Genomic DNA, 11241 nt, shown 5'->3' on the forward strand with positions numbered 1-11241 from the left:
ACAGCATCTTCACCAGGAGTAATTTCCATCTCAAAAACCATTTTTTTTGCTCATCCATAAGAAGCAACTCCTCATCCATTTAAGTTTTATCATGAGATTGCAGCAATTCCATCAAATCTGCAGCCTCCATTTCTAATTCTAGTTCACTTGCTGTTTCTACCACATCTGCAGTTATTTCTTCTGCTGAAAATTTGAACCCCTTCAAGTCATCCATGTGCATTAGAATCACTTTCTTCCAAACTCCTGTTCATATTGATCTTTTGACCCCTTCCCATGAATCACAAATGTTCTTCATGGCGTCTAGAAGGGTGAATCCTTTTCAGGTTTTCAACTGACTTTGCCCAGATCCATCAGAGGAATCACTATCTATGGCAGCTATAGCCTTATGAAATGTATTTCTTAACAAGAACTGAAATTCTAAATTACTCCTGATCCATGGGCTGCAGAATGGATGTTATGTTTGCAGGCATGAAAACAACATGAATCTCCTTGTCCATCTCCATCAGAGCTTTTGGGTGACTACCAGGTGTATTGTCAATGAGCAGTAATATTTTTGAAAGGGAATCCTTTTTTTTTTTTCTAACAATAGGTCTCAACAGTCGGCTTAAAATATTCAGTAAGCCATGTTGTAAACAGATGTTGTCATCCAGGCATTGTTGTTGCATTCAGAGCACAGGCAGAGTAGATTTAGCATAATACTTAAGGGTCCTAGGATTTTCAGAATGGTAAATGAGCACTGGCTACGATTTTAAGTCTTGGGCTGCACTAGCTTCTAACAAGAAAATCAGACTGCCCTTTGAAGCTTTGAAGCCAGGCATTGACTCCTCTCTAGCAATGAAAGTCCCAGATGGCATCTTCCAATATAAAACTGTTTTATTAACATTGAAAGTCTGTTTGTTTAGCGTAGCCACTTTCATTCATTATCTTAGATCTTCTAGATAACCCACTGCAGCTTCTACATCAGCACTTGCTGCTTCACCTTGTACTTTTATGTTATGGAGGTGGCTACTTTCCTTCAACCTTATGAAGCAAAATTAGCTTCAAACAACTTCTGCAGCTTCCTCACCTCTCCCAGCCTTCATGGAATTGAAGAGTTAGGGCCTTGCTCTGGACTAGGTTTTGGCTTAAGGGAATGTTGTGGCTGGTTTGATCTTCTATCCAGACCACTAAAACTTTCTGCATATCAGCAATAAGGCTGTTTCACTTTCTTCTCATTTGTATTTCACTGGAGTAGCAGTTTTAATTTCCTTCAAGAACTTTTCCTTTGCATCCACAACTTGGCTAACTGGTACAAGTGGCCTAACTTTCAGCCTATCTCGGCTTTTGTTTTTGTGATTATTCCACAACTGAGATATTTTAATGTAAATATTATAAAATACATACAGTAAAAAATACAGAATGATAATAAGTGATATAAGATGGAAAGTAAAAATCCTCCTCCCCACCCTCCAGTCTTCCAGTGGCACAACTGTAAACACAACAGTTTCTATAAAATACTGAAATTTAAAGAGTGGATATATGTATATGTATAACTGATTCATTCTGCTGCACACCTGAAACCAACACAACATTGTAAATCAACTAGACTTCAACAAAAAAATTTTTTTTTTTTTTTTTTTTTACCTTCCAATATTCCATTCCAAAATCAGTAGATAATTTCTTCTACACAGTCCTTAAAACTTCCAGTTGTGTTTACTGCTCTGATTAGGGCTTGCGTCTTTTGTTATTTATTTATTTATTTTTATTAGTTTCTGCTTTATAACAAAGTGGATCAGTCATACATATACATCTGTTCCCACATCCCTTCCCTCATGCATCTCCCTCCCTCCCACCCTCCCCATCCCACCCCTCCAGGCAGTCACAAAGCACCGAGCTGATCTCCCTGTGCTATGCGGCTGCTTCCCACTATCTATCTACCTTACGTTTGGTAGTGTATATATGTCCATGCCTCTCTTTCGCTTTGTCACAGCTTACCCTTCCCCCTCCCCATATCCTCAAGTCCATTCTCAAGTAGGTCTGTGTCTTTATTCCCGTTTTACCCCTAGGTTCTTCATGACATTTTTTTTTAATTCCATATATATGTGTTAGCATACGGTATTTGTCTTTCTCTTTCTGACTTACTTCACTCTGTATGACAGACTCTAGGTCTATCCACCTCATTATAAATAGCTCAGTTTCGTTTCTTTTTATGGCTGAGTAACATTCCATTGTATATATGTGCCACATCTTCTTTATCCATTCATCCGATGATGGACACTTAGGTTGTTTCCAGCTCCGGGCTATTGTGAATAGAGCTGCAATGAACATTTTGGTACATGTCTCTTTTTGAATTATGGTTTTCTCAGGGTATATGCCTAGTAGTGGGATTGCTGGGTCATATGGTAGTTCTATTTTTAGTTTTTTAAGGAACCTCCATACTGTTCTCCATAGTGGCTGTACCAATTCACATTCCCACCAGCAGTGCAAGAGTGTTCCCTTTTCTCCACACCCTCTCCAGCATTTATTGTTTCTAGATTTCTTGATGATGGCCATTCTGACTGGTGTGAGATGATACCTCATAGTAGTTTTGATTTGCATTTCTCTAATGATTAATGATGTTGAGCATTCTTTCATGTGTTTGTTGGCAGTCTGTATATCTTCTTTGGAGAAATGCCTATTTAAGTCTTCTGCCCACTTTTGGATTGGCTTGTTTGTTTTTTTGCTATTGAGCTGCATGAGCTGCTTATAAATTTTGGAGATTAATCCCTTGTCAGTTGCTTCATTTGCAAATATTTTCTCCCATTCTGAGGGTTGTCTTTTGGTCTTGTTTATGGTTTCCTTTGCTGTGCAAAAGCTTTGAAGTTTCATTAGGTCCCATTTGTTTATCTTTGTTTTTATTTCCATTTCTCTAGGAGGTGGGTCCAAAAGGATCTTGCTGTGATTTATGTCATAGAGTGTTCTGCCTATGTTTTCCTCTAAGAGTTTGATAGTTTCTGGCCTTACATTTAGGTCTTTAATCCATTTTGAGCTTATTTTTGTGTATGGTGTTAGGGAAAGATCTAATCTCATACTTTTACATGTCCCTGTCCAGTTTTCCCAGCACCACTTATTGAAGAGGCTGTCCTTTCTCCACTGTACATTCCTGCATCCTTTATCAAAGATAAGGTGACCATATGTGCGTGGGTTTATCTCTGGGCTTTCTATCCTGTTCCATTGATCTTTCTGTTTTTGTGCCAGTACCACACTGTCTTGATCACTGTAGCTTTGTAGTATAGTCTGAAGTCAGGGAGCCTGATTCCTCCAGCTCCATTTTTCGTTCTCAAGATTGCTTTGGCTATTCGGGGTCTTTTGTTTTTCCAAACGAATTGTGAAATTTTTTGTTCTAGTTCTGTGAAAAATGCCAATGGTAGTTTGATAGGGATTGCATTGAATATGTAGATTGCTTTGGGTAGTAGAGTCATTTTCACAATATTGATTCTTCCAATCCAGGAGCATGGAATATCTCGCCATCTATTTGTATCATCTTTAATTTCTTTCATCAGTGTCTTATAATTTTCTGCATACAGGTCTTTTGTCTCCTTAGGTAGGTTTATTCCTAGATATTTTATTCTTTTTGTTGTAATGGTAAATGGGAGTGTTTTCTTGATTTCATTTTGAGATTTTTCATCATTAGTGTACAGGAATGGCAGAGATTTCTGTGCATTCATTTTGCATCCTGCTACTTTACCAAATTCATTGATTAGCTCTAGTAGTTTTCTGGTAGCATCTTTAGGATTCTCTATGTATAGTATCATGTCATCTGCAAACAGTGCCAGCTTTACTTCTTCTTTTCCAATTTGGATTCCTTTTATTTCCGTTTCTTCTCTGATTGCTGTGGCTAAAACTTCCAAAACTAGGTTAAATAAGAGTGGGCAGCCTTGTCTTGTTCCTGATCTTAGTAGAAATGGTTTCAGATTTTCACCATTGAGGACAATGTTGGCTGTGGGTTTGTCATATATGTCATATATGGCCTTTATTATGTTGAGGAAAGTTCCCTCTATGCCTACTTTCTGCAGGGTTTTTATCATAAATGGGTGTTAAATTTTGTCGAAAGCTTTCTCTGCATCTATTGAGATGATCATATGGTTTTTCTCCTTCAATTTGTTAATATGGTGTATCACATTGATTGATTTGCGTATATTGAAGAATCCTTGCATTCCTGGAATAAACCCCACTTGATCATGGTGTATGATCCTTTTAATGTGCTGTTGGATTCTGTTTGCTAGTATTTTGTTGAGGATTTTTGCATCTATGTTCATCAGTGATATTGGCCTGTAGTTTTCTTTCTTTGTGACATCCTTGCCTGGTTTTGGTATCAAGGTGATGGTGGCCTCGTAGAATGAGTTTGGTAGTGTTCCTTCCTCCGAAATTATTTGGAAGAGTTTGAGAAGGATGGGTGTTAGCTCTTCTCTAAATGTTTGATAGAATTCGCCTGTGAAGCCATCTGGTCCTGGGCTTTTGTTTGTTGGAAGATTTTAAATCACAGTTTCAATTTCAGTGCTTGTGATTGGTCTATTCATATTTTCTATTTCTTCCTGATTCAGTCTTGGCAGGTTGTGCATTTCTAAGAATTTGTCCATTTCTTCCAGGTTGTCCATTTTATTGGCATAGAGTTTCTTGTAGTAATCTCTCATGATCTTTTGTATTTCTGCAGTGTCAGTTGTTACTTCTCCTTTTTCATTTCTAATTCTATTGATTTGAGTCTTCTCCCTTTTTTTCTTGATGAGTCTGGCTAATGGTTTGTCAATTTTGTTTATCTTCTCAAAGAACCAGCTTTTACTTTTATTGATCTTTGCTATCATTTCCTTCATTTCTTTTTCATTTATTTCTGATCTGATCTTTATGATTTCTTTCCTTCTGCTAACTTTGGGGGTTTTTTGTTCTTCTTTCTCTAATTGCTTTAGGTGCAGGGTCAGGTTGTTTATTCGAGATGTTTCCTGTTTCTTAAGGTGGGATTGTATTGCTATAAACTTCGCCCTTAGAACTGCTTTTGCTGCATCCCATAGGTTTTGGGTCGTCGTGTCTCCATTGGCATTTGTTTCTAGGTATTTTTTTATTTCCTCTTTGATTTCTCCAGTGATCACTTCATTATTGAGTAGTGTATTGTTTAGCCTCCGTGTGTTTGTATTATTTACAGATCTTTTCCTGTAATTGATGTCTAGTCTCATAGCATTGTGGTCAGAAAAGATACTTGATACAATTTCAATTTTCTTAAATTTACCAAGGCTGGATTTGTGACCTAAGATATGATCTATCCTGGAGAATGTTCCATGAGCATTTGAGAAAAATGTGTATTCTGTTGTTTTTGGATGGAATGTACTATAAATATCAATTAAGTCAATCTTGTTTAATGTATCATTTAAAGCTTGTGTTTCCTTATTTATTTTCATTTTGGATGATCTGTCCATTGGTGAAAGTGGGGTGTTAAAGTCCCGTACTATGAGTGTGTTACTGTCGATTTCCCCTTTTATGGCTGTTAGTATTTGCCTTATGTATTGAGGTGCTCCTATGTTGGGTGCATAAATATTTACAATTGTTATATCTTCTTCTTGGATCGATCCCTTTATCATTATGTAGTGTCCTTCTTTGTCTCTTCTAGTAGTCTTTATTTTAAAGTCTATTTTGTCTGATATAAGAATTGCTACTCCAGCTTTCTTTTGATTTCCATTTGCATGGAATATCTTTTTCCATCCCCTTACTTTCAATCTGTATGTGTCCCTAGGTCTGAAGTGGGTCTCTTGTAGACAGCATATATATGGGTCTTGTTTTTGTATCCATTCAGCCAATCTGTGTCTTTTGGTGGGAGCATTTAATCCATTTACATTTAAGGTAATTATTGATATGTATGTTCCTATTCCCATTTCCTTAATTGCTTTGGGTTCATTATTGTAAGTATATTCCTTCTGTTGTGTTTCTTGCCTAGAGAAGTTCCTTTAGCATTTGTTGTAAAGCTGGTTTGGTGGTGCTGAACTCTCTCAGCTTTTGCTTTTCTGTAAACGTTTTAATTTCTCCATCAAATCTGAATGAGAGCCTTGCTGGGTAGAGTAATCTTGGTTGCAGGTTTCTCTCCTTCATCACTTTAAGTATGTCCTGCCACTCCCTTCAGGCTTGCAGAGTTTCTGCTGAGAGATCCGCTGTTAACCTGATGGGGATTCCCTTGTGTGTTATTTGTTTTTTTTCCCTTGCTGCTCTTAATATGATTTCTTTGTGTTTAATTTTTGACAGTTTGATTAATATGTGTCTTGGCGTATTTCTCCTTGGATTTATTCTGTATGGGACTCTCTGTGCCTCCTGGACTTGATTAACTATTTCCTTTCCCATATTAGGGAAGTTTTCAACTATAATCTCTTCAAATATTTTCTCAGTCCCTTTCTTTTTGTCTTCTTCTTCTGGAGCCCCTATAATCCGAATGTTGGTGCGTTTAATGTTGTCCCAGAGGTCTCTGAGACTGTCCTCTGTTCTTTTCATTCTTTTTTCTTTATTTTGCTCTGCAGCAGTTATTTCCACTATTTTATCTTCCTCCTCACTTATCCGTTCTTCTGCCTCAGTTATTCTGCTATTGATCCCATCTAGAGTATTTTTCATTTCCTTGTTAACTGTTTCTTGCATTTTGTCTATTCTATTTCCAAGATTTTGGATCTTGGGAATAGAATCTTGGATCATCTTTACTATCATTATTCTGAATTCTTTTTCAGGTAGACTGCCTATTAACTCTTCATTTGTTAGGTCTGGTAGATTGTTATCTTGCTCCTTCACCTGCTGTGTGTTTTTCTGTCTTCTCATTTTGCTTATGTTACTGTGTTTGGGGTCTCCTTTTTGCAGGCAGCAGATTCGTAGTTCCTGTTGTTTTTGGTGTCTGTCCCCAGTGGCTAAGGTTGTTTCAGTAGGTTGTGTAGGCTTCCTGGCGGGGGGGACTAGTGCCTGTGTTCTGGTGGTTGAGGCTCGATCTTGTCTTTCTGGTGGACAGGTCCACGTCTGGTGGTGTGTTTTGGGGTGCCTGTGCCCTTATTATGTTTTTAGGCAGCCTCTCTGCTAATGGGTGGGGTTGTGTTCCTGTCTTGCTAGTTGCTTGGCATAGGGTGACCAGCACTGTAGCTTGCTGGTCGTTGACTGAAGCTGGGTGCTGGTGTTGAGATGGAGATCTCTGGGAGATTTTCGCCACTTGATATTATGTGGAGCTAGGAGGTCTCTTGTGGACCCGTGTCCTGAAGTTGGCTCTTCCACTTCAGAGGCACAGCACTGACTCCTGGCTGCAGCACCAAGAGCCTTTCATCTACCCGGCTCAGAATAAAAGGGAGAAAATGTAGAAGGAAAGAATTAGTAGAAGAAAGAAAGAGAGAGAGAAAGAAAGGAAGAAGGAAAGAAAGGAAGGAAGGAAGAAAGAAAGAAAGGAGGGAGGGAGGGAGGACGGAAAGAAAGAAAGAAAGAAAGGAGGGAGGGAGCGAGGATGGAAAGAAAGAAAGAAAGAAAGAAGGGAGGGAGGAAGGAAAGAAAAAGAAAGAGTGAAAGGAAGAAAGAAGGGAGGGAGGGAGGAAGGAAAGAGAGAAAGAAGGAAAGGAGGGGCGGAGGGAGGGAGGGAGGAAGGGAAGGTAGGAAAAAAAGAAAGAGCAGGTAAAGTAAAATAGAATAAAGTATGAAATATAGTAGCGTTATTAAAATTAAAAAGTAATTATTGAAAAAAAACACGGACCGATAGAACCCTGGGACATATGGTGGAAGCAAAGCTATACAGAGAGAATCTTACACAGAGGAATACACATACACATTCACAAAAAGAGAGCAGGGGGAAAAATCAAAAATCTTGCTCTCCAAGTCCACCTCCTCAATTTGGGATAATTCGTTGTAAAAAGAGGAAAAGGGCGAGAAGTCTGAAATCTTGCTCTCTAAGTCCACCTCCTTAATTTGGGATAGTTCGTTGTAAAAGGAGGAAAAGGGGAGAAAGTCTTAAATCTTGTCCTCAAAGTCCACCTCCTCAATTTGGGATGATTCGCTGTCCATTCATGCACTCCACAGACGCAGGGCACATCAAGTGGACCATGGAGCTTTAATCTGCTGCCTCCGAGGCTGCACAGAGAGATTTCCCTGTCTCTTCTCTGCTCTCACAACTCCCGGGTCTCAGCCTTGGACCTGGCCCCGCCTCTGCGCGTAGGTCGCCTGAGGGCGTCCGTTCTTCGCTTGGACAGGATGGGTTTAAAGGAGCTGCTGATTCGGGGGCTCTGGCTCACTGAGGCAGAGGGGAGGGAGGGGCGCGCAGTGTGGGGCGGGCCTGCGGCGGCAGAGGCCGGTGTGACGTTGCAGCAGCCCGAGGCGCTCCGTGCGCTTTCCCGGGAAAGCCGTCCCCGGGTCCTGGGATCCAGGCAGTGGCGGGGTGCACAGGCCCCCCGGAAGGCGGGGCGGACAGTGACCCGCGCTCGCACCCAGGCCCCGCGGCGGCGGTAGCAGCAGCCCTAGCGTCCCACGCCTGTCTCCGGGGTCCGCGCCTTTAGCCGCGGCGCGCGCCCGTCTCTGGCGCTTCCCCAAGCAGCCCTCTTAATGCCCTCTCCTCGCGCACCAGGAAACAAAAGGGAAGAAAAAGTCTCTTGCCTCTTCGGCAGCTCCAGACACTTTCCCCGGACTCCCTCCGGGCTAGCCGTGGTGCACTAACCCCTTCAGGCTCTCTTCCTGCTGCCAGCCCCAGTCCTCTCCCTGCGCTCCTACTGAAAGCCGATACCCGAGCCTCAGCTCCCAGCCCCGCCCGCCCCGGCGGCCGAGCAGACAAGCCTCTCGGGCTGGTGTGTGCCTGAGGGCACCGATCCTCTGTGCCGGAATCCCTCAGCTTTGCCCTCCACACCCCTGTTGCTGTGCTCTCCTCCGCTACTCCGAAGCTTTCCCCCTCCGCCACCTGCAGTCTCCGCCTGCGAAGGGGCTTCTAGTGTGTGGAAACCTTTCCTCCTTCACGGCTCCCTCCCACTGATGCAGGTCCCGTACCTATCCTTTTGTCTCTGTTTATTCTTTTTTCTTTTGTCCTACCCAGGTATGTGGGGAGTTTCTTGCCTTTTGGGGGGTCTGAGGTCTTCTGTCAGCGTTCAGTAGGTGTTCTGTAGGAGTTGTTCCACGTGTAGATGAATTTCTGATGTATCTGTGGGGAGGAAGGTGATCTCCGCGTCTTACTCTTCCGCCATCTTCCTCCGGGCTCGTGAAAAATTTTTTTTAAAAAGAAAAAAAAATACTGAAATTTATAAATATTCTAACAAGTCACAAGGCTATGTTTCTTTGGTATTGGTTTGTTTTACATAGTGTTGAGATACATTTAAAATATTAAGCATCACTACTGTTAGAGTAGGAGTGAAACTTAATTTTATAATAAAATACAGTTAACCCTGGGTTACCAAAAGCCCATTTTCTTCACATTTTATATTCTTCCTCATTAAAATGATATTTCTCAGGTTTTTATTAATAAGAACCTGCTATATAAAAAAAAATAAAATAAAATTCAAAAAAATAATAAAAGTATACGTTTAGACAGAAAAAAATTATAATATTGCTCAAAGCAATACTCGTATTGATCACCAAAATTTTATTGTCTTATCTTACAAGTGTAGCACATATATAATTAAGCAGTTGGTAAACCTGTAGAGATGGAGCACAAATAAGGCCCACAAGGTACTGCTGTGTAATGTATCTACCAACAGGTTGTCTAGGGCAGTTGTTACATTTGACTGCAAGAAGAAAATTAACTGGTTTCTGTTCATTGCTGTGATTAAACAAAGAATGGGTTCCTTTCTTTCAGTTTCAGAGACTAGAGATTCTGAATGCTTTTTATTTGCAGTAGGTGACTGAATAAGTTTCTAAGAACATGGTACTGCTGCCCCTTAAATTAGAAATTTGGCAAAACTCAAAATTATATCACCCAGTAATAAACTACTAAGAAGGATCAGGCAAGAAGCAACTATCCGAATACAAAAGGCTAAATAGGCCTTTCTTCGAGATGCTACTTCTACATTTACCTAAACTATGTAAAGAGATAGGAAGAGGCCAGTGGCTGTCAGTAGAATACAATATGCTACTTTTATCTAGTCTTTGATGTGTGATCTTTTTCTAAGCACGTATAACCCTGTTTGAACACCAGCCATGTGTATTGCCACGTACCCCAATGTCGAAATTATTCCTTCTCGGTTGGCATTTAATAAACCAACCCTTGTGCCACTGCCATCAGTGCCATATAAAATTAACTGTTTCAGTGGGGTAAAATCAAAGGCTAGCTGGTATAATACAGTAATGCTGATGGCCACAATCCAGGATTTATTTAGGGAAAAATAATCAATAGCATTAATATTATCAATTTCACAACTATTAAGGTAAAGAAAAAGTTCCAGTGAACTCCATACTCAGTTAAATGTTCCTGATAGCCTATGGATTTTATAATGACTAATCGTCCCATTCCTAGGAAAAGTAATGGCCAGAGTACAATGACTTTGTAAGGTAACAAAGTCTGGACCCTTTTGTATATTTTCTCCTAACCTTTGGACAAACCATTGCAGTCCCTAAAATTAAACCTCCTACTCCAAAATCCATTGTTCCTGTCCCACAGAGCTCGGTTTTGGCAAATCTTCTGGAAAAAAGTGGGAAGTTCACAGCCAAAATGGCAACAGCAATAAATGCACTATAATTATAATTATAATTATATAAAAATATAATTATAATTATAATAATTACACAGAAACAGAGATGGCTGGGACTGACTTCCAAGAATTTTTCAAGGATTTTCTGGACAGACATTCTGGCATAGCAAGTTCTCCCGCAGTATATTTCATAGAGCAGCCCTGCCCCCAAGATAATTACAGTGAGGTCCTCAAGGAGGACAAATGAAGAGAAAATGGTCAAAGTGGTCACTAGAGGAACTATTAGGAAAGCAAAGTGAATGAAGAATAGAGTTCTCCAGGTATGTGAAGAAGAACATAAATGCTGTGAGAGAATGATCAGGAGCCCTCTACACAGGGTACAGAGTAGAGGACAGAAGACACTTTTTCTTCTTCCTCATGTGCTCCTGGTGGTCTCGGTGCCCCACTGTAGAGAGCCATGTAAGCTTCTGCCTTCCAAGCAGTGCTTCTGGCTGATGCAGCTATTGACATGCCTTCCTCACCAAGATTAATGAGTACTAGCTTTGGATTTAAAGTGAGAGATGTGTGACTCTTGCTTTCACTTGAATAGTTAGAATCATTTGTAGGGTTATTAATTGGCCTA

General features: G+C 40.4%; 1 pseudogene across 1 annotated transcript; it reads right to left on the reverse strand.

The window, feature by feature from the left end:
• Positions 1–9423: 9423 nt before the first annotated feature.
• On the reverse strand, positions 9424–10989 carry LOC307052919 (phosphatidylinositol-glycan biosynthesis class W protein-like; annotated as a pseudogene). The gene has a single exon. The product of its transcript is annotated as a phosphatidylinositol-glycan biosynthesis class W protein-like (transcript).
• Between the last annotated feature and the right edge of the window lie 252 nt (positions 10990–11241).

Source organism: Hyperoodon ampullatus (genome assembly GCF_949752795.1).
Source record: "Hyperoodon ampullatus genome assembly, chromosome: 4".
NCBI lineage: Eukaryota > Metazoa > Chordata > Mammalia > Artiodactyla > Ziphiidae > Hyperoodon > Hyperoodon ampullatus.